Source organism: Uranotaenia lowii, chromosome 3, assembly GCF_029784155.1.
Source record: "Uranotaenia lowii strain MFRU-FL chromosome 3, ASM2978415v1, whole genome shotgun sequence".
Taxonomy (NCBI): Eukaryota; Metazoa; Arthropoda; class Insecta; order Diptera; family Culicidae; genus Uranotaenia; species Uranotaenia lowii.
Window position 1 is genome coordinate 208056310 of NC_073693.1, and position 25059 is coordinate 208081368.

Sequence of the window (25059 nt, forward strand, 5' to 3'; positions counted from 1 at the left end):
TTTTTGCCCTCGTTCATCTCTCTATTTTTCGCTCTCTCTCAAGAATATTCGAAATGCCGGACATTTGAATTTTTGCTTACTTTTCAAAACAAGACTATTCGAAAAACACCAAATTGATCCACGATTTCCAGAGTGGAAGACAACATTTTATAAAAATAACAGAACTTGGCAATCTCAGCAAATTTTGTTTTCTCTTTCACTGAAACTGGTTGCTATTTTATCTTGAAACACCTAGCTCGTACACTTTTTTCGTTGAGGCAGAAGGATTGTTTTGCTCAATTACAGCTTCCGAAGACAGCCAATATTTCAACAGACAAAAGGCAATTTTCATGTCTCGAAGAAATAAAACAGAGGAAAAAAAACTGCTTCACGTCCTCATTGCTTTGTTTAAATAACCGACTAAAAATGCTTGAACTTTAGTTTCAGTTCAGATTTCATTTGAACTCATCTAATAAATACGTCTCAATAATTTTAATTAAACCGAAATCTGATTCACCTCATTAGTCTGCATGGAAAATGGCTGAACATTAAAATCAATTCAAACCACACTTCCCACTAGCTTTCGAATTGATGGCGAATATTACACGCGTAAGGAGTTAATAATCCCCTTGTCGCATTTAAATACAGCACGTCACCTTATCAGCCGGAAAACTCGCAACTCCGCCGGCTTGAGCTTCGCCACACTCTTGTTCCCGTCGTCAGTCGAGTCGAGAGACAAAATAAATCGTGGCTCCGACTCCACCTCAAAAAGGCTCGCCTTTACTACATCGGTAGTAGAATGTTACCAATCCCAACCGAAGTCAGGCATTCCGAACACGTTCCGCAGACATATGAGTAGCAAAAGTGGGAACGGAATTAAATTTCTTACCTTTCGTGCTAGACTACTACCACTCTGTTCTACGCGAGATGTGAGAACCTACTTCATCAGCGTTCCATCTCTGGGTTGGTTTGAACCAGCAAGAGGTGCCAGTTGATGCCGTTAATGCTTGCATTAATAACTTTAAATCTAATGAAAGCTCGACCCCAACAGGTGGTTATGTTATCTCTATGCTTAAGTTCAAGGTTTAGAATCTGAAACTGAATTTATAAGTTGGGAAGCTTTTTAAAACGTTTCCGAATGACAAGATTTATTTTGATTGAAGTAAGACAATTCTACTTTGGGGTTGTATTGATTGCCTACTAGAAAAACAAATAATTAATAGACATCGAATTTCAATTTCGGTCTCAATAATCAGAATCTTTTATCTTCCCGCGCTTCACTTGACGGGATAATTAATCGTTGACAGTCGCAGTAAAGAACCCCAACCGAAAGTGTCAACATTAAAATCAAATCAAACCACTGACATCACTTCTGCTCCGGAGAAGAAAAAAAGTGAAACACTTCCAGCGCAAAAACAGCTTCCAAAAGCAGTTTTTCCTGTGCTTTGTTTCTCTGCTGCTCCATATGAGGCGGAGGATTCGGGAAACAAACGAGCGCAAGACAAATTGCACTTTTCCCGTCGTTTTCCTCCGTACAAGATTTTCTACATGCTCGTGTGTGCAGAAACAAAGCTAGGGATTCGAACCAGAAGAAATTGTAGGTATCCAGTTTTTTTTCTGTTGCTGTTCGCGCCCTCCACTTTAGTGCTTACAATACCACGTCGAGAAAATTATTAATCAACTCCACCTGCCTCCAGTCCTGCTTTCTACAGGAAAATATTTCTGAACCCAGAACTGGTTCACAGGAAACAACGAGAAAGATGCGAGAAAATTTGTTTGCGGAAGTCACAAATCTCAGAAACCTTCGTCTAGCACGTCATCAAACGAGGAGTGGAGCTTTTCAAATTCGTTCATTTGGATATAGGTGGTACTTGAAGTCATTTTGTGAACGATTGCCCACATTGGCGATGGGAACGCAACAGGCTGGAAAATGATCATCCATAGGGGTGCAACTGAACATAAATCATAAACGACATACGTACACGCCATTGAGCATTGTAAGAGGGCGATAATTGTCATAAATTGCGAAATGAAGAGGTACCATTAAACCAGTAACGATCAATCGAAATGATTCTATGTTTAACGGCTACTAAAATAACAAGTGATACAAGACTAGCAAAAAAGGGAAGAGTGTGAAAGAGCATAGAACTGAGCGTGGATCAAGGATTGACCTATTGTTTCATTGAAGAGGCATTTTAATTTTTATAGAATGCAACAGCATTGAATTGAGTTTTCCGATAACATTTAAAAAAAAAAATCGTCGAAACAATTTTTTGCTTTGATCTTTTCTTTATTGGATTGTTTCTATATCTGATAGGCCTATTAGTAAGGAAGAATAGAAAACCAAATTCATCATTTGTCTACTTGAAAGGATGAGAAATTGGTTTGCAGATTTGTTTTTCATAAGAATAAAAACATATTAATAAAGAGTTTTAACGAATTTTGTTTAAGAAAGTTTAGAATAGCGTTCATGTAAGAGTTTAACCTAAGCATAGAATCTCAGATAGAAGTTGGAAACGAATATAAATTTAAATTAAAAAAACCAACATTTGATAGGAATATATAAAAACAAATTTATTGTCTGATAACATAGCCGGGCACTCAAAAAAGTAGATTAGAGAAGATTAGAAAAGGGGCTTCCGGTTTATGATATATTTAAAAAAAACTTGATGTCAACAAACTTTCGATTATTCAGTAAAACTGGCTTGGGGATGGGAACAGCTTTCAAAAACGACCGAATGTGTTTGGAAAAATAAAATATGACCTTCCGGATTGCAGTACTAGATTGATTATTTATTGCAAGGCAAATTAACTTTGATACTTCAATAACATTTAACAACATTGTAAATCAAAAGCAGAATATCATCAACCTGAACAACAAAATAAGATAAAAATAGAAAAAAAAACTATTGCCAATTTACCGATGTTTCAAAAATCAATAAATTCCAATAAAAATTGAGGTTAGCTTCCCCACAGATTTCAACATTGGGCGAACGAGTGAAGTGGCTAACCAAATTGCTAGGATTTTTAGATTTTTCGTGGATCGGATGGTAAATAAAAAATAAACATTTTTTGTATAAACAAAACTTTAACATATTCTGAAGCAAATAACATAAAGGAACCTGATTTTTCATCAAGCTCAAATTAACGGCGTGTTCGTAAACTGATTTGTTTGGGTGATGCATCGATTTTTTTGGTAGATGTCAAATCACCTTCCAATGCTTTTGCATACAGTTTGTTGAATTTACGAACGCCAGCATCGATAGAAAAAATCACTTCGATAGAAAAAATCAATTTACGAACACGCCGTAAATTGAAAAAATGGCATCTGGCCCACAGCGGGGCAGATTAGGAAAAAAAAATGAGACGCAGTTTTCTTGATAGCAATGAAAAACATTTTCAAACTGATGAAAATTGAGCAGCAAATGCATAAAAAAAAATGCTATCGAACTTACCGAAGTCTAGCAATCAATTTTCCTAAAGCTGATTCAGCCGAGAAAATCGAAATTCAAGCGACGCTGACGAATAGAAATGGCGGCTCTTCGGTAAACAGGTGCTAAGAAAAAATTAACAATTAGTCGAACAATCCACTTCAGCCATAGCTAAAAACACTTACCAAGCAGCAAGATAGTGCTGATGAGTAGTTTTACACTTGCTTAACCGAAAAACTAGCGAGGATTTTACTTAAAATTGAAAATTCCTCACAGCAGCACGCCACAGAGCGTCTTTTTCAGAAAAAGTCCCGTTGCAATTCTTTGACGTTCGGTTTGACGTCAAGCCGGCCGCTTCGCACCAGAGTTGTCAGTTGAACAAAAGTTAAGAAATTTTACATTTTCAAAGACTTGGAATTTGATTGAAAATTGTAATATAGAGAAGTTAAAAAACAGAATTCAAATGTTTAAAAATAAGTTCTAGGCTTTTCCAAATGTTTAAAAGCCATCCTGCTTTAAATACCTTTTATAAATGATTGGAAATGATGTACACATTTGATTTTATTAGATAGTTATAAATTAAGGAAAATAAATTACATTTGTCAGCACTGCTTCACGAGCAGCAAAACATTTCCGCCAAAAAGCGAGTAAAAGCGTTCCGAGGTAGCATCAGTTGATTGCGGTTTGCATGTGTAAGTGCTTCCCAAGCAGGTATGTCATCAATTTAGTGACCAACTTCAACTGGAGTCTCGATATTTCGGCGATAATGAAAGGATACAGCAAAGCGGTAAATGCTGTATTTTGAAGAATCAAGAGCATTTATTTAAAAGATTTAATTTACTGAAAATCCAGTTTAATTCCAATTCAGATGGAATATCTTTCCATGATTTTCGCTTGAATTTGAACAGATCTAAAGGTGCTGCCTAGATTCAGGGGTAAACCTAAATCGAAAGAATCTTCGATACTTTTTCTAGGACCCGCCAAAAATTGAAATTCATATGATTGGATATTCGCCAAACTATTAAAATAAAATAAAATGGAAAACACATAAAAAAGAAAAATCTGTTGGAAATCCGAAATAGAAATTCAGCATTCACTCGATTGTTATGAGATCAATGAGGCGTTTGGGATCAGAGGAGTGCAAGTGCCTATATGAAAGTTTCGAGAAAACAGGCTCAAAGCAGGCGCGGTCCTATGGGGGGGGGGGTGATCGGGGTGATCACCCCCCCCAAGCGACAAAAAACCGTTGCAAAATACCCGTAAATGCTCGAATTTCTAAAAAAATTTGGACTTCCCCTAGTATATGTGCTTTTGAATTTTCAAAAATTTTCCACTCCGTGGGGCTGTTTAATCAATGAAAAAGTTTGTTTATCACTTAAAGGCTTAAGATTGAAGAAAAGTCGGTCTACCAAACTCAAGCAGCTGTAACTTGCAGTTCGCATGACCGAGTTATACCAATCAACTTCTGTTGAATTTTTTAGAGTTTTGACTTTGAATTTTCTAACCATTTATCTACTTAACATTTGAGCTAGGTAATGAAATGTAGGAACATTTTTTTTACTTGTCACTAATATCCCTCATATGCCTAAATTTACATAAGCAAATTGTGATAAATTTTGTATTTGTTTCAAAATCTTCATTATGTTTTGATTTTGTTGGACTGACAAATTTGAAAAAGTCAAATAGGGGAGTGAATATTGTTATAACACTGAAATACTTGATTTTTTTTCTGGAGTCATACACTGATTGCCTTTATCATGCAGTTTATAAATATAAATTAGAATTTCCAATTCTGTATTTTTTCTTTTGTTTACAGTTGGTTTATTGAAAATTTAAAATCTGTACAAAGTTATGTCTAACTTATTCCAAAATCCAACGCAGTACTGTTCTCACTTGCGTTTACAAGGAATTCATAATTACAAAGATTGCAAAATAACAATTGAGTTGTTGAATCACAGTAAAGTTTCTCTTGCACGAACTAATCTCACCCTCGATTTTACATCATTCAAATATGAATTGTGAAACTTCAAACTAACCGTTATTAAGAAATTCGATCCAATTTAATTTAATTTGGTTTGAAATCTATCACATCGACCGTAAAAAAAGAACAGAAATTGAATATAAAAATTTTAAATGTAAGAATTCCGTTTTACAAACTTTTTAAAGATTTCTAAATTCAAGTTAATGCATTAATAAAACACAAGAGATTCCAGAGTAACAATAAATCAAAAGAAAAAATGGTGGAAAGTATTTGTAATATTTGCGTTCCCTATGAGTTTTTGAAGCCAATAAGGGATAAAAACTATTTATAAAAGCTGCTTTAATATGAAGGGTTTGGAGTTTTGGAATAGAATTCAAAAACATCTCCAACACATCTGATTTGTATTTTTTGTATCTGCTTTTTTTCAGTACAACTTTTAAAAATACAACATGAAAATTCATTAAGAAAATTTATGCACTTTCTAGCAAAAGTGTACAGTATCAAAATGATTTAGAAAAAAAAGGTTCTAACTTCATGATCAATTTTTCTGAAGACTGTGAGTAATTACCGTGGCTTCTGGACAACAAAATTTCAGAATTGAAAAAAAAAATTATAAATTTATTTTTTCAAATCGTTGTTTGAACATTAGGAAAAATAATCTGTATCGTTTTTTTCGAGAATTTGCCACTTACTGGCATTCTTCCCTAAAATCTGCATGGTTGAATGAATAAAAGATTATTTATAGATTCAAAATAATTATCTCTTGTTCATGTAGGTCAGTTGCTTCATCAGTTTTCATTGATCGATTAAACTCTAAAATAATTAGTTTTCTGACAAAAAATTTGATAAAAAATATCGAGTAAATGACGCAAAATTTTTTCAAATTCAGTTTGCCTATGTTCTATATTTTCCCTTGTGGATTGAAACTTTCCCGTTATCAGTCGATTATTTTTTCGGCAACAAGTCAATCCATCAAGCTAACACTCGAAAGAGCTTTTTGTGACTTTTGACTTATACTGTTGGATTTCAAGATCTACACCAATTTAATCGCCCAAACTGCATTCAGCTCATTCACATAATAATTTTGAAATTTAAAGTTAAAATCAAGTTTAGGGTTTGATACTCTACATCTGAAAGTTTGGCTATTTCAATCGCAATTGTTAAATACTTCACTGAATTAACCCTTCATGGCTTCATTCCATGTTTTTCATTATGAATCAATATCATTTCAAGAGTTTGGAATTATAAATAGGTACCTACATGAAAAAAAACGATTTTTCACCTTCTTTATAATTTATTTGTTGCTATTTCATTTGTTTCAGTACAATGAAAATTGAAAATTTTGTATTATATCCTGAAATTCAAGAGCAATCATTTAAAATTAAGTTCAAAATGATTTATATTTCAGTATCTCATTTTGATCAGCTTATTATCAACTAAATTTATACATAGTTGGAGTGTTGATTTTTTATATTGAGAATTTGTTGTTTTGTGGATTGAATATTATAGATTTGCTGGTTGTTCTATAATAATTGAAAAAGTTTGTTAAAAGATTTCATAATTCTTCTCTTGTTTTATATTTTTCGAAATACATTTGATTTTGTTCAGTGAAATTGAAGTGGGGGAGGAGGAGAAGCAGTGTGCAGCTTATATTTTTTATTAATTAATTTATTAATTTTTTTATTTATTTTTTTATTCATTTTTATTTAGTTAATTTCGTCAACCTCATTGTACTCATTTGAAAGAGGCAATCTTCATTAACCCCCCCCCCCCCCCCCCCCACCACTCTCCCCCTCTTTTCGCTTTTTCAAATCGATCGTTTTTTCACCAGATATCACGTTCCTTCATATTGACTGATTTTTGAAAATTTGGAAAATCACCCCCCCCAAGAGCCAACTCTAGGACCGCCCCTGGCTCAAAGTCATGAAGGTGCTCGATTTTTCATATATTTTTCGAATTCGAGCAGTTTTAGTTGAATCGAAAAAGCGTTCAAAAAAATTATACAAATTTTGAGTTATGCACCAGATGTACATTGAAAAATGAAGAATCGTTAGGTATACTTAACTCAAAATTGGTGATTTTGGTGGTCTAATGGGTAAAAAAAACACCATTTTCACGATTTTTTTCTAGAGCTATCGTTCAAACAAATGTATTCAATTTTTTTGCATTATACAAAGCATTGTTAAAAGAACATTTAGTAATTTTTTCGTAGAAAAATATTGAAAAATGAGCCGGTGACGGAGCACTTTCGAGGATGCCTTTTAGAAAATAGGATTTGCGGTGGACACTGTATCTCAGCACAGAATCATCTGAAGTCAAAAAATCAGTGCAAAATATTTTTAATAGATGTTTTTCTGGACCCCAACGTTTTTATTTAACTTAAAAAAAAAATTATGAAATTTTTGTGGCTGTTTGAAGTAAAAACTACGATTTTTCTCGAAAAAATTCGCCATTTTTTATCTGTAAAATCTCCCCAAAGTAAAATAAACAAAAAAAGAAAAACGTTGGGGTCTGGTATTTTATATGTAGAAAATATGTTCCAAATTTGAAAAGAATCGGATAAGTAGTTTTCAAATGACGATGTCCACGGACTTTAAAAATGTGCTTTCGAGAAAAACGCGTTTGAAGTTTCTGCTCTGCTTTCTTGCAGTATTAGATAGGAGGAGATAAAGGCCTATAATTTCTACAGTTTTGCTTCAATAAATTTGACACAACTTTCTTGAAATGTTTTACAATAAGAAAATAAAAAAAATAAAAAAAATCGATTTTTTTAAAGTGATAGACCCTACCCCCCCCCCCTCCCTCTTTCTATAGTTCTCTTGTTTTTTCTTTGTTTTCAATCGAAATATTTGAATTAACGACTCGTTAGATATGGTTAAATGTTGGATGAATCGCATCAAATATTAGTTTAATTGGTTCAATATCGTCAATTATATATGATTACAATGTCATCTGCCTTAGGTTGATCGGATTTTAACTCTACCAATTTCAATTAAAAATTGAAAAGGAGGAAAAGGTTCCCCTAGCCAACATTATTCCATATTGAAACCAGGGTAAATAGTTTTTCTACGAAAAATTCAAAATTCACGAATAACATCGTCTCCATCCCAGTTACTTTTAACGTCTCAGAAATATTGCCATACTCTTCAATCGGAAATTTCCTTCTCCTTTTTTTACTGAATGTGTCGCCTTCGATTTCCTTCCCAAAGGCAGGGACACATGTGGCTCAAGTTGAAATTTCAATTTATTACCCCAAATCGATTTCTGGAAACAGCTGTTTTCAGTGTGCTTTCGGAAAATCAGAGGTAAATTGTGTGGAAAATAATGTTGTTCTTTCGTATTTTCTTCCTTGCCTTGACTTTCTTAGGCTTCGACCTTTTCTTCGTTTCGCTATCTTCAATATTTTGCTCAATCCATGTCGAGAGCCTGCTCTAGAAGGCGAAATCTGTTGACCGATTGAAAAACGGAGCAGAGCTTTTCGACCTAGGTAGTAGTGTAAAAGTGAAGGTATTCCTACGGGCTAAGCCTAGCATGGAGCAAATCTGGGTGACCGACCAGGTTTGATTAAGCGTAACTGAATGGCTAAAATATATCGAAACGTTGACGACACCCAAGGCCTAGAACGTAAGTGCGGGGGTTGTGCTTCGGCCATGCATGAAAGGGTCCCATCCTCTTCGTCTAAGCATTTCTTCTCAGCCTTATCGCAAGGTTATTGGTATGGTCCAGTTGCTGTTCTCGGGGATGATTTATTGCGTTAACCTTTTTTTTCGGAGGCGACCGTCTGGATCTATGAACTCTTCCGGAATCACTAAGTGGGGTGTTTCAAGATTTGTTAAGTTCTCCTCTAGACATTTGATCATTCTCAATGTTATAGCTAATACCTTGCTGTTGAAAGTTTATCGACGAATGGCGCTATCAGATGAAAACGAAAATAATTTACAAATTGTTAGACAAATGTAGTATTTCACTGACGCAGGTGACGTTTTTATATTCGTTTGTCGGTATCATAAAAAGAGGGAATCATTGTTATTTTTTTCAATTCTGTATCAATATTTTGGAAGGGATTCTATTTCGAAAAACTTGAAGATTTTGAATCTATTAATGTTAACCCTTTCATTGCCACGGGATTTTCATTCACAGACCCCCACACTCACACACATAATTGAGGCCCTCAAGTTCAGAGCAGGCGCGGATCTAGAGATTGCTCTTAGGGGGGGGGGGGGGGGGGGGGGGGGTGATTTTCAAAAAGACAATTGAAAAGAAATTGTTCAAAGAATTCTGTACATCTGTTTGTGGCTGGTTTAGTCTTAGGCAAAACGCAGATAAATGATTTTTTCACTGCTATGATGTTCAATTTACGTTCTTTACGAATCTAGTTGGGGATATGGAATGATCATTGGTTTTTCTTATCAGATTAGAAATCCATCAGCAATTTAATTTTGAAAATCGTACTTCATTTATTTTCAGTCAAAAATAAATCTGTTGGTATGATATTAACTTACTCAAATAAGCATCTCTGGATTTATAGTTATAACTACGTCTTATTAATTTTGAAACTATTATAATATTTGGGTAAAAAATCCATTTTCACAAGTTACAATTATATTCAATCGAAATATTTTCTCTTTTAAGTTCCAATTTCAATCCGTATGCTGCTTCATTACCTATCAAAACCCGTCAATGTATTTATTCAATAATTTTACATATTTTTTCTCTTAAAAGTCCATTAAAATATCAATTTAAAGACGTGAATCAAAAAACAATCAAAAACCAATAAACACTTAAAACACAAATAAGGAAGTATCTAGACAAAAATATAGATTGCTAAGTAGATTCTTTTTTTTTATATTTTATCGAATACTTAAAACGTTTTTTGCTGTGGCTAACAAGATTTAACAGTTGAACAGTTTTACTAACTGCACCAGCGAGGTTGACTACAAAGAGTGGACAGACTTTACAAAAATAACCTTGCTTAGTTTGGAAAAAACTAGCCAACTTTTGAATGTTTCCGAATGCATTGCACTTGCGTATCGTTTTTCTTTTTCAGCACTTTGAATTTTCAAATGCTCGGAGTATGGAAACGAAAATTGTGGTGCAGGTACCCAGTGTCTAGTTAAAATATTAAGCTTTGTGATATCATCTATAGTTGAGTAAGGTTTAGGATGAGCCTTCAAAGCAGCACCTTTATCTATTTCGTAGACTAATGGGTCTACAACAGATGCGAACGTGTGATCATTCTGGAGGTCAGATTTGCTAAGTAGTAGAACTTGAAAGATTTGGATTTCGATGCTTTTATGGTTCCTCTTATAATCTTCGGTGGCATGCATGTTCCTGGAAGCAGAGACTAACGGTAGCAGATCCAGATGTATGCAAAGTTCGATCGATCAGATTTTCAGTTGCTACATCTGGAAATAATATCAACTATAGAGGTTTTTTACAGTTCTTACGCACACTTGCCTACGTATACGAATAAGAAAAAGAAAAACAACCTCCAAAATTTTAGTTAACAAAACGTTGATGTCCGTTCAAGGACATGATTGCTTTTGAGGTTATTTTCCCATAGATAGAAAGTGTTACTGAAATGGTCAGATTTATGTTACGAATATTTCTAGCCGAAAATAGAACAATTATTAAAAATTTTCATCTGTGGGCCCAATATTTTTTTTTTAAGAAAACCATCAAGTATGGTAAACATGCATAAATAATAAATCACTTTATGATCAACTTTGAAATGAATGTAGGCTTCTTTCAGAAATCATTCAGAATTAGTCACTATCAACCGACGTTTCTGGTACTGGCGCCTCCATCAACACTGGATATCGGTTAATAAAGAAAACTAACTAAGCTTTATCCTTTTCCCGAAGCCAACACGAAGTTATACTCGCGCATACTGTTTACACTCAATTCAAGCATATTTTTAAGCAGCTATTGAATTCTTATGCACGCGTTAAAATGGTAATATCTATGTTAAGGTATTTTGACACATGAAAAAGTTATATTTCATCTAAATTGAGTTAAAAAATTGATTAATTTTTCCGCCTGGGGGTGGTGATCACCCCCATCACCCCCCCCCCCCCCCCGTAGATCCGCGCATGGTTCAGAGGGGTGCAAGTGCCAAAATCATCAATTTTGAGTTAAGTATACCCAACGATTCTTAATGTTTCATTGTACATTGCACCAGATTTTTTATAAAGCGAGCACCTTCACAACTTTGAAGCGCGATTTCTCGAAACTATCATTTATGCACTTGCATCCCTCTGATCCCAGCGCCTCATGTGTGTTGAGTGTTTTTGTGAAATTTACTTTAGCAATCCCGACATGGATTTCTAATTTTAGTGTAACACGTTATGATCCTGCTTATTTTTTTAAATTAACAAAGCGTGAAATTTTAAAAGAAAGATTCTGGGTTACATTTGAATCCAATAAACTGACTACCCATTTCAAAACTTCGTTTTATTTTAGCACTCAACCAATATTTTGCCCGTTACAAGAGATGCCAGCACTATGTTGATGTTAAACGTAATAAATACAATACCCATTTTCGCCTTTCCGGGTTCATTTAGGCTAAACATTAACATTTCGACACAGTTCTCCAAAAAATATTTGTTGTAGTTCTCGTCGAAGGAAGCTTTCCTGGATTTGAAAAAAAAAAACTCACCAGCACAAGAAACTACCACCGTCGAAGATTCTACTCAAGTTCCTATTTCTTCTGTATTAATTAAATCCGGAAAGGCGTAAATGGATTTTTACATTCTTGTTTATTCTTGTTTATTGTATAAAAATCAACGGATCAAATTTAGATCCTAATGATAACTTAATTATAGGTTACATACATAAATTGTACATCTACATGTACATAAGTACATCTAATTAAATCTTGACTTGTCCAATATTTTTCTACGGAAAACATTTCTGGGAACGCCGAAGTCAAAGTACTCCGAAAAACGGTTGAAGGTTTATAGGATGCCTATAAGAGCGCTGTTAGCCCCATAATTATTCAACCGAACGGGAACATAGAGTTGCAGATTCTGGTTTCTCAATCCTCGCGGTCGCACGTTGAGAGGAATAACTTCCAGCAGCGAGGGACAGTCAATCCTCGATGTAAGGAGATCCGCAACGACCAAAGCACGTGTAGCGTTTCTTCGGACTTGAAGCGTGTCTAAGTCTATCAGGCGGCAACGATTCTCATAACTGGGCAAACGAAAAGGATCTTGCCAGTTCAGGTGTCGAAGGGCATATCGCATGAAGCGCCGCTGGATAGCCTAGATTCGTTCAACTCCATTCTGGTAGAAAGGACACCAGACAGCGGAGGCATACTCAAGAACGGAACGGACTATGCTGCAATATAAGCTTTTTAAGCAGTACACATCTTTAAATTCTTTAGCCACGCGAAACAAGAAACCAAGATTTCTGGAGGCTTTGTCTACAATGTAGTTCGTGTGAGTCTTAAACTCAAGCCGTTGATCGAGAATAATACCCAGATCATTGATTTGGTCAACCCGGGAAATTATTTCATCCCCGAGAATGTACTCAGAATAAAGAGGGTGTCGCTTGCGAGAAAAAGTTATGATCGAGCATTTACTGCGATTTAGCGGTAGGCAGTTGTTGTCGCACCAGTCATCAAAAATGTTGAACTGCCGTTGCAGGAAATCGATGTCGTCTCTACCATTGATGGTGTGATACAGTTTCAACACGCAGCGAAAAGTAGTACGCATTGAGATCAAAAAAATACATCTTTGATTCAAAAACCTCGTGTACATTGAAACAAAATCCATTTTCCTTGATTCAAGTAAATTTTATATTGAACCGATTTTTTTTTCCATTAAACCAATGTTCCAAATTTTTGAATCAAAGTATTTAATTTGAATTCAAAGATTTTTTTTTGACTTAGAATCAATTTGAAAATTCATTGATTTAGATGAATTTTCTTTTGAATCAAAGTATTTTTTCGTCAAACAGTCGACACATCTTCATTCGCTTCTGTTTGGTAAACAGGACGACTAGAAGCTTTTCCTCGCAACAACCAGGCAGCACCGGAATCACAAGATCCGGCGTAGGAAAGCCTTGACAGCTTTAAGAAGGCAAACGATAGTGGACTCCTTGGTAGGTCTTTCAAAATAAATTTAATTTCAAATAAACCAACCTAACAAACTTTTTCAGGGCAACAATCCATCCAACTAATCCCTTCCGATCCTGTCAAAGGAGACATCTGGCGCCGAAACCCTTCATGAGTTGTTCGAAAGGAACTGTCGCCAACAAACATCGTTCAGTAAGTACTTTCCATGAAATTTTAAATTTTTATTGTTAGCATTATTTAGCTTAATATCGTTTTTTTGTTAGCTTATGTGCGCTATGTAAAAATTTCATGTGTACATTTTGTTCTCCTCTTTATTTACAGATGTACCGGTTCAACTCTCTAGTTCTAGGGAAAATCGATAATGTGAACATGAACTTACAAATTAATAAAATGTTTTAAACAATTATTCATTTCTTTTGATTTCCAATAGGACGAAAATTAATATGTAGTACTAGAATATTTAGAAACGAAAAGTAGAATTGAAGAACAAATGCTTTTGAATTGAAACCCAAATACCGTTGGAATAAACGAAAAGTTCATAAAATTAAACGAAAAAGCTTTTGAATCAAAAGCATTTTGTTTTTTGAAACAAAGAAAAAGTTTTGATTCAAAGGAAAGCATTCCTTCGAAACAAAAGAAAATGCATTTGATTCAAAGGAATTTTTATTTGTCCCAAAATCAAAGGAAAAAATCCTTTGTTTTTGCGGCACTTTCCTTTGAAACTAATTTCTATTTTTCTGCGTGAAATCATCGGCATAAGCGAGTTTTGGGCCATCGAGAAGCGACAGAACATCATTAAAATAGATGACAAAAATTATTGGTCCTAAATGGCTTCCCGCGGCACTACGGAAGAGCCAAGAAACTGTCTCGAGAAGGATTCTCCAGTATGAACGGACAACTTTCGTCCCGTTAAGTAACTCCGAAACCACTCCAGTAATGGTCCACAGAAGCCCAAGCGACCTTGCTTTGCGAGAGCAATCTCGTGGTTTACTTTATCAAATGCAGCAGACAGATCTGTATAAATAGCATCGATTTGGGTCTTCCTGACATATTGCGGTTACTGGGAAAATTTCTAAACGCGCGACGGTAGCCTTCCGTGCGGTAGGCTAGCCGGAGCAGTAAACACAGTTAAAAAAATCACTCTTACTCACTAATTTCATTGAAAAGTTAAGAAGTAAATTCTTGAATCAATCTTCAAATCATTATTTTGCAAGAGAGGACAAAACATGAAGTCATCGGAATGAAATATTATTATTCTTTGTATTCATTAAGATTGAGTTAATTACGACCGTTAAAATCCCAGACAAAACACATAAACAATCTACATTATTGAAAACACATTTTTCCATAGCCTGAGAATTAACGAATTTGGCATGACGAAGATTTTTGATGCGATAAATGCGTCTTTGATACTTTATATGCTGGTCGAATTCAATTATGTTGTCGTTAAAATGTAACAAATCGTATATGAGAAGTTAAAAAAAAGGAGTTGTGTACGGTGAATAATCTATTATAGGAAATAATACCATTCGCATCGCAAAAAATTGGACTGCGCACTCATAACTGCGAAATTTTTGCGATCTGTCAAATCAGTATAAAATCTGACGGTTTTCTACACGCTAACCGCTTTTCAGTTAAACTTTATACGGATAACTCCGACTGCAAAACATAGCACGAAATCCAACATTCAATGAATGATCGCTACCGTGTCGTCGAACTCTAAACTTATTTAAACAACTAAAGGTTTTCATTTTTTTGGTGAATTTGTCCGCTGGTTGAACCCATCGCAAACAGGTTTTTTTTTATTATTCATTTTTCCGTGATTTTGACCGCTGATTGACCAAGCTCAAGGCAAACAAATTTTTTTGTTTTATAAACAATAGATAATCCGATAATAATATTTGGTATACATGTTTGTTAGACAACTTTTTATTAACTCATCTTTCAATGTTTTCCGCTTGTTCATCCGATTTAATTTCAGTCGATAAATAATCCTTATGTAGAACAATGCTCATTTTTTTCTTGAATACTGTAATTTTTTTTACAGTGGTACCCTACGGGAGCCCAAATCAGCTATCGCAGAAATAGAAAAAAAAATGGATCAGCAATAGCTTTCTTGTACAAAAGATGTGAACGTCAGTAAATTTGTGAGATACCACGGTAATTGTTAATATCCTTCTTATCTCCCTTTTTGTAAACAGGAAACATATATGCTTCTTTCCACAAAGCGGGGAAGATTGCGCCGTCCAGCGATGCTAGAAATATATGCCTGATAGGTGTTAGCAGATGCGGCATAAACCGTTTCAAAAAAGTAGCTGGTATTCCATCCGGGTTAGAAGTGGAGTTTTTGAGTTTGGCGGTTGCTTTTAAAATAGCTGCATCGTCGATGAGAATACCATTTAGAGAAGAGCCTAGAGGTGAGACATTACTCACAGCCCTGGTCAGTTGTTCTGCAGAGATGGACCCGGTTGTGAGAATGCTGGCAATATCGTCGTCCACGTACATGTGGGACGGGAGTCCGGGTTCTTTTCGCTGGTTTTTGACATACTTCCAAAACGACTTCGGTCTGCTTTTGAAATTTCGCTGTAACCGGTTCAGATAAGTTAGGTAGCAATGTTTGCTGGCTTTCTTATAAGCAGAGTTCAGTTTGCGATATTCCCTTTTCGTGATGAGGCACTTGTGCTTATGGTAGTTCCGGAGAGCGCACTTTTTTGCAGTTTTCTGTCGCCGCAGTTCTTTAGTAACCCAGGGAGTTCGTAGATCACCATCGACGCTGCATTTAGGCACATGGCGATCGATAGTGTAGCTAAGGATATTCGAAAATTTTTCGGCAGCTGCGTTAGGATCAGAGAAATCTAGTTCATCTGCCCAATTAATAGAATCCAGAACGAGGGAGGTAGCTACATAGTCGGCATTCTTTAAATCGTGATAGAAGGATCTTGTTTTCTCTGCTGGAATATACATATTTAATTAAAAAGCAAGATAGTTCTTGAAACTGGAAAATAGTGGTTTCATGTTAAAAAATCTAAGTTTTTGAATGGGCAGCCTTTTTATCGGATTCAAATCTAACCCAGTATTTTTTTTGTATTTCATATAGTCTTATATAGTCTTTGATCTATATAGTCTTTTTTAACAGTAGGGGAGATGAGGGCATAACGAGCACCCAGGGCATAATGAGCACTACGCTTTTCTACGAAAGTACGTATTTTCTTAAATAAATTTTCATGAGGATTTGTTTCGTACTTCCTGTAGTATTAATTTTTCACAAAAAAAGGAATCTCCTTATCATCTTTACAGAGATATTTAAAAAAAACTAGCTTGGTTCTCAAGTTACGAAAATATTATAATTTTTGAGCACCACGAAATAAGCTCTTATGATCTTAAAATAACCTTGATCTATAATGTACGCACTGCAACATGATGTACACATTGTTTCTCAATTTTTACCATCATAAAATTTTTGATTTTTCACTTTTATCAATTTTAAAACACGTTTTTACTTAAATTTGTTGACTAGGGGCATATAGAGCACCATATTATCGAGGCATAATGAGCATTTTCTGCCGTAGAATCTAGCAGCGAATTAAAATTGATTTATAGCGCCACACCTTGACTAGTTTTCATCCGACGATTTGGCCTATTGGTAAGGTGTCGGAGAGGTAATCAAAAGACTAGAGTTAAATTTCCGTTCGAGGTGATTTTCTTCCATTTGCAATTCATGATCGATTTTTTTATTGTTACATTAAACTTCTAGTAGCATCATCCTCCGAACAAAGCACATAATGTATGAGCGTGCGTGAATTGTTTGTATTCTACAAACAGATCTAGATTATTTTGTTGTTGCTTTGTTTGATGAATCTACGACTCACCTGACTTCATCGAATTGAATTCGCTGCTGATTCCCCGGCAGAAAACGCACATCTCGCCCTGATTAATGGTGCTCATACTGCCTCAGGGGGGGTTCTCATTATGCCTCCACAGTGGCTGGTTTTCAGCTTTTGGCAAAATTTTTTAAAATGCATTTTTTTACGTTTTCATCTACTTTTTCACGTTTCAGCCCGTTAGGGAATAGGCTTTTCAAGTGTCTGAACACGAAACAATAATGTAACCTCCATATTATAGCTATTTTCTATGGTTAAATAGCCGTTTTCCTTAAGGTGGCCATTATGCCCCCATCTCCCCTAAAGCAATAAAAAATAAGATTCCATTCAATCGTAGGCCAGTGATGGAGTTTTTGATCGAAGACTGCTCATTAGCTTCAGCACAGACTGATTTGAATGATTTCGACCACTTTTTTCAGTTTTTTGCAAAGTTTTCGATGGTATCTGTAGGTTTCACATGTTTTCTCAAATACGATTTGGTAAGGGCACAACAAGTTTCAATCGGACTCGCTTTTGGAAAATTTGGCGGATTTATCTCCTTCGGTACGATCTGGACTTTGTTGAATTTGTGCCAAGGCATCGTGTCTTTTGAGTAATGAGCTGATGCCAAATCCGGCCAAAAGAGTACAGGGTGATCATGGTTGCGGATCGTGTGGAGCACAGCGATGGAAACGAAATGATTTCGATTCGATCAACGTTTAGTCGCAACGTCGCAAGATCTCGGTATGTTACAAACCAAGAGCGAACTCAATCCCGTCGGCAGCTGAATCGAGTTAGCATGATGATGGTTGAATACCTACATGCAACATTTTGGGAGTGATGTAGCTCCGAGAAGGATGCTACTCTCTGTGCTCGGACTTGAATAAATTCCTACGTACGCGTCGCTCGCGTAGAGTGAGTGTCACTCTTGCACACGATTGGACCCAATCGCAAGTTGTAACCAGTGCTGCAAATAATCAGTGTCAGCTTTCAATATTCAATTGAATTTACTGTAGTGTAGGCTACGTTCATTTCCATCTGAATTCATCCGATAATGAACAGAAAGCTCAATCCCGAAAGCACTCTGCATACTCATTCACGAATCAGCAAAATCGGTGGTCAGTATACATTCAGGCTCTTTGCAGGTTCATGAGATTATTCAATCTTCATTTTCAGTATCAAGCAAACATTGCTGAAAGTGAAAAAAGCTCCATTCGGTTATCATTAAGTTTAGTTGAATGGTGACAAAGCTTGTTCGATGCGCTAGACTTTCGGAAATTGAATAACTTCTGCTGATATTTCTATTTTTTAAGGATTTTGATAAAAAAAAAAACGTCTTGTCCATATACATAGTGTGTACAGGTGGAAGGTTGAGAAATGACTATTCGGGTTGGCGAGAAGAACGCTGGCGAGGGAGCGTGTGGGACGAATGTATGAGACAAAACTATGACAAAATTACGACAAAAATACAACAAAATTAAGACAAATGACAAAACATGTCAAATGTGGTAAAAGTATTACAAAATTATGCCATAAAAATATGATAAAATTTTTACAAAAATGACTTAACTTTGCGAAAAACAACAAATGTGGTAAACAATTGACAAGAATGTGACAACTATAACAAAAACATGACAAAATATTGGCAAAAAAATTCAAAATTATGACAATAAGATGACATAAAATTGTGATACAAATATAACAAATTCATGACAAATACTACAGAATTTTGTTTGAAATATGACAAAAATAATAAATTAAAGAGACAAAAATGTTGTCAAACTATGTAAAATTATTTTATGTAAAATTATGAGACAGTGATAAAAATATGAAAAATGTCATATATTTTAGATTGTTGTCATTTTTTACTAAATTTGTCATAAGTTTGCCACGTGTTTTTCATTTTCTTGTTAATTTGCTGTAATAATTTTGTAATATTTATCAAATTTATATCATAATTTTGTCTTATCTTATCACGTTTGTCATATTTTTTACTAAAGTTTATCGAAATTTTTGTCATTTTATTGTTAAATCAATGTCATTTTTCTGTCATAATTTTGACAAATTTTTGTCATATTTGTCAGATTTTTTTATAATTTTGTAATTTTTTTTGTCATGTTTTGTTATAGTATTGTCAAAATTGTGCTTTATTTTTGCAATTTTTTTCATATTTTTGTCATATTTTTAACCCATTTGTCAAATTTTTATCTCATCTGTCAGATATTTGTCATGTCTTTTTTTATGTTTTGTCATTTTAAAGTTAATTCTTTGTAATATTTAGGCCATAATTTTGTCATATTTGTTAGATTGCTGTCATTTTATTGTCAAATTTTTGGCATATCTGTCAGATTTTGGTCATACTTAATATTGCCATAATTTTGTCACGTTTTCACCATATTTATTAAATTTTGTCATAATTTTGTCATTTTTTGAACACAATTGTCAATTTTTTGTCATATTTGTCAGATTTTCGCAATGTCGTCATGAAGAAATATATATTCATCTCTCTTCCCGTCCCCTCTGAATAAACGTATAGTCTTAGCGAATTTCAAATCGTGTTTTCTTTTCGAATCCCAATTCACAATTTTCGAAAATGGCACAAACAAATGCCTACTGAAATTATCAGCAACTTTAGCTGACACTGACTGAATGCTGAAGTTGCATTCACTGATCGAATGCAGTGATTGACAGAAACGCCTTAGCGAAAGACGCTTTCGTAGCAGCCGAGTGAAACAAGTTAGTTCGGGTTTACGAGTGAGCTTCTTACTGTCTGATAGACATATTCATAATGCTTGCCGTAAGCACGAAGATGACCGAGCCGATCAGAAGCTTTTATATTTGTTGACTTTTCTATTCCATTAATTTCAGTTTAAGCTTTTTACACTGATAGAAAATCACAGTCAATATCATTCGTGCTTTCAGAAAATTTGCAGCACTGGTTGTAACACACCGTGATCGGGGAAACTCGAGACTTGTACACTTTGGGATTTCCTACATCTTGTTGCAACCACTCCCAAAGTTCGGCACTTGTTGGTTAGGTAGGATGGCTAGGATTTGTTTTGCTCTCGAGTTACCCAACCGCCCGGGTATGGATAGATACAAAAAAAAACATACGCACGGGCGTTGTTCTATGAGAAATTTGTTTGGAACTTTTTAAATCTTCCCATGCCGTTTTCAAAGTTTCCGTTAAAACTGATGTCGTTTTTTTATTTTATTCGTAGTTTATAGTCGTTCCACTTGCTATAGAATGTGTTCAATATGTATGAAATTAGATTTATTGGGTACGTAATTTATTCTTGTTTCTCAACATTTAAAAACTGGTTCAATATGATTTAGTAAATTAGCCGAAGCTGGCTTTGAAAAGAGTACCAAAAAAGAATCACTTTAAAAAATGCAAACAACTTTAGACAGTCTTATTGTATTAAACTGATTTTACAATAATTGTAATTGTTAAGAAAAAATTTATACTAAGGTGCATAAATGGGCGAGGGTTCAACGGAAATTTTGACCGCTATTTCAGAAAATTTGGTTAAAAAAAATTCAGACAAAAAATCCATTCATTGCTTTGCTTCACTGTATCTCATTTAATTTAATATTTTGTCTATTTTATTGGTTTACCAAGTTTGCCAATGTTGTGAATTTTTTAAATTTTTTCAATAGGTTATATTTCCTCTATTTTATCAATGCTGTCAATTTAGTCAGTTTGTTTACTTTTGTATTTTTTTTTTCAATTGATTCCATTTTGCGAAATCGGCCAATATGTATTATCAAAGTAGTTTATTTTGTCCATTTTTTTTTTCAAATTCATTCAACTAATTAATTTGGTCATTCTGATGGTTTCTTAATTTATGGTCATTTTTAAGTTCTAATATTTTTGTCATTTTTAAAATTGTTGTCAATTTTCACAATTGGGTCAATTTTGTAACTTTGTAAACTATGAAAAAAATTACAATTTGTCTATTTTGTCTTTTGTAATACTTGAATTTTTTTCTTCAAATTTTGACGATTATGTTAATTTTGTCAATTATGGAAGTTTTGTCAGTTTTTATTTTCTTCTACATTTTGAGCATTTTGTTGATTTTTTTAAATATGACCCATTCCAGCATGTGGTCACAACGTTTGCAACGTTCATATCACACATTAAAGAAAAACATACCTCTATGTTAAGAATTTAATTTGCTACAATATGAAATCAAAAGAATTTTTCTTGAACAAATAGTTATCCAAATTTTTGCAAAAGAAATCGTAACGTCACAACGCGTAACTTTTTCCACTTTTCAGTTTTTGAATAAAACCGCATTTTTCTGCTCTTCTCTCCGATCAAATTTTAATGAAAATTTCAGAAAAGTATCGATTCATTATAATCAACGAATCTCTGTAGTATCACAAGGCCCCATTTCGATAAGGGTTATGGTAAAAAAAGATAGTGTGTTCGTAATTAGACGCTCATATACCTATCTAAATGCTTAATAACTGTTTTATGATAACTCTAATCGAAATGCGTTCTTCAGATGAAATATTGTCATAATTAAAGCTTAAAACATTCAGGTTAAAAGACAAATCGGTTGATAAAGCTCAAATTTATTGGTGAAAAACTGTTATTTTTTTGTTCTTCCCGTACAAAATCCACGTAATTCTATACAAACTTTAGGTTTCCATAATATACTCTGGCCTTAATTTTGCAGGAACCCTGTGCTAGTGCCTTCATTTTATTGTTTTGTTATACCTTCAAAAGTCTCTCCGTGGGATTTAATGTGAATACGGGGCTCGATTTGGATTTTCTAGTAATATTCTTTGAGTTTGAAGTTTCAATAATGGACAGTTAAACAAAAAAAAAATATATGAGAAATTTATTTTCCATCAAAGTCTTATGAATTTGTTAGAAGGAAAAAATGTATCTATAAAATTTACCATGTATAAAGATTTTTGAATTTTGTTTGCATTTAATCCATGGATACTTAGTTATTTTGTTTGAACATAGTGTCAGCTAGTAATAGAAGCTATAAGCGCGGTTTTTCATTCTAATATAGAAGATCATGATCTTTTTGCAAGATTTTTATTCAAGCCACAGATAACTATCTGCAGTCACAACGCTTAAAAATACATACCTTTATCACCGGTTCTAGAACGTGAAGTTGCTGTAGTTATTCTCAATCTAATATCATGTTTCAAAATGTTCTTTTACAATCATTTTGCATTTTTTTATATAAGGTACACCGGGGTAAGTGGGGACGGTTTTTCGTATAGTTCAGCTTTAAAAAATCATTAAAAAATTAGCAGTGGGTCAATTTTGATAAAATCGCGTTCAATTTGATGAAGAACATGTTGTTCACAAATGCTGAAGAGATGAGCTTGATAGTTACAAAGCGAAAAAAGTTTTCACGTAAATTGTTATGGACTGCTGGCGTCTTCACTTACCCCGCTTTATGGGGTAAGTGGGGACGGTAGATTTTCCCTTTGATTTCTAAGGAAATTTTCAACAAATTTGTGTTTTTTTTTTATGAATACGTTACTTTATTGCTCGAACCGTCCGAAATTTTGAGAAAAGTTCATGGTAATATTAATATGGCAGCTTTCAATGATCATTGTGTGTAACCCGGTATTATCGAAAATATATACTTACTTTAGAAAAACCAAGTACTTTTCCCAACTTTTCATGATCTGAATGCTTAATATAGCTAAATTGTATTGAATGAAGGACAGAAAATTGAAAAAATGTGTAAACATCAAGTATGTATAAAGCCGTCCACACTTACCCTAGGTAGGGTTTGGTGACAAAATTTTAGATTTTTGCAAATAAACCTTTTTTCTCAATTTTTAACCGTCGTTCCTTTTCCTAACTGGTTGTTTCGAATGTAAGGATTGTGTCAATGTAGAGTTTCTCGTCCAGAGTCAGCTAGTTTACGAGAAACTTGCGATTAAAAAGATGCACATCAACTTCACATCGTAGTTGAAAATAGAAAATTTACAAAAAGTCACCGTAAACATTCGCAATTGTCGGATCCGTATCTCTTTTACAGTTATTGGATAGATTACAAGTAAATTTAACATTCTGCATTCAAAGTTTGAAAAAATAGTTCTCAGTATTGTTTTAATAGCCACCGTCCCCACTTACCCCGGTGTACCTTAGCTAGTTTTTTGACAAAGTTTTGTTTGAAATAAAGAGTAATTGTTGAAATCAGTTAATTTTCATACTAAAGTTCTTAAATTTCAACAACAAAAAACTCAATTCTAAAAAAGGTTTATAATGGGAAATGAAGCTCAAGAAATAGCCATTCTAATGCTGTACAATAATGAAATGTAAATAATGAAAAATAAAAATAGGTTCTCAAGTTGAGAGGCGCTTGGAATGGGTCATATTTTTACCTGTTGCTATGGTCATAAAACAGAAACTGCCCCACCCCCTCCCACCCACAATCGGAGGGATTTTTTTTTTCAACAGTACAGCAATAACACTCCATGTCGCTATCTTTCTAAATAATTGCGAACGAATCGATTCCAACTACTAACGAACGAACGACCAAGCAACATACAACAGAGCAGGATCATTCAAAAAATCATGATTATGAACACCATGATTCGATCCGATCGCAAGTTGTAACACACCGTGATCGGGGAGATTCGGGAGTTGTATCCTTCGAGATTCGTAGCTTGTCGTAACCACGCGCAACAAGCCATATAGAAGATATGGGATAGCGTTGCGAGTGCACGCAACAGGATTTTTTCTGTTCTTGCATCTTCGAATCTCTGGTCACTCGTCGCTCTCTGAGATCTCTCCATGCAACATAAGCAGAACACACGGCGTCGTCTGCCAGCAGCAATTGGAACGAGTCCGAACGTTGGTCGTTCGCTGCTCAAAATCGTTAGAAGCGATTTTTTTCCATCGCTGGTGGAGCAGGCGACACACAGCGGTCCAAAACCCATAAAAGGTGGCAGAAAGTCGATTTTTGAAGCGCTCATAATTATCTATCCAAATATTTCATCGTGTTCCGGCATTTTCAGGCTACATGAAACCATGAAAATGATAGTCATAAGTTCTCCCGTTTAGGAGTTATAAAACTAATGCTTAGAAAAGTTTGAATATTTTTTGAAAATTTCGCAAAGATTTGCTTACATTGAAAAACGAATAGATATTCAAATCGCGGATATATTTTGCTTTGCAATTATTTTTTATATATTTGTAAGGCATATTTTACACCTTATCTAATAAATATTTGGGATTTGGAATAAAGTTGAAATTTTTAATATTGAATCTAGTTGCAAAAATGATAAATATTTAAAATTTGATAACTTCAACTAGAGATTTAAAAAAAAACTCCACATAACTCCACTCTAATTTAACGTTGGATAGACGTCCCACATTTCTGGACTACAAACTATGGAAAATTGGGCTGCCTTTTTTTGCCATTTTTGGAGAACGACGTCTAAGGCCGATGACATAGTGAATACGATGCGATGCGGTGAATGCGATTCAATGCGGTGAACCACAATTGATGAAAATGTAGATATGTGAATCGCTTAAACCTGACATACTCAACGCGGCGAAGCAGATGTCAATTTGTTCCGCCGCTCGAGTTCGCGTAGGCTGCGTCCGTAAATTTTCCGCCGATTCGCATCGCATCGCACTCACTATGTCATCGGCCTAAGACTTTAACCACTTTTTTCATCAAATTTGACTTCTTAGCCAATTACCTCCCGGTTCACGAACTAGATTGATATTTAATTGGATCC

General features: G+C 34.6%; 1 protein-coding gene across 1 annotated transcript in view; it reads right to left on the bottom strand.

Moving 5' to 3' along the window:
* Positions 1 to 3754, bottom strand: part of LOC129751448 (uncharacterized) — a 7629-nt gene extending 3875 nt beyond the window's left edge. The window contains exons 1-2 of the mRNA XM_055746967.1: positions 3596 to 3754; positions 3435 to 3535 (exon numbers count right to left, since the gene is read on the bottom strand). The gene's annotated coding sequence lies outside the window, so the exon portion shown is untranslated. The remainder of the gene's footprint in view (positions 1 to 3434; positions 3536 to 3595) is intronic.
* Between the last annotated feature and the right edge of the window lie 21305 nt (positions 3755 to 25059).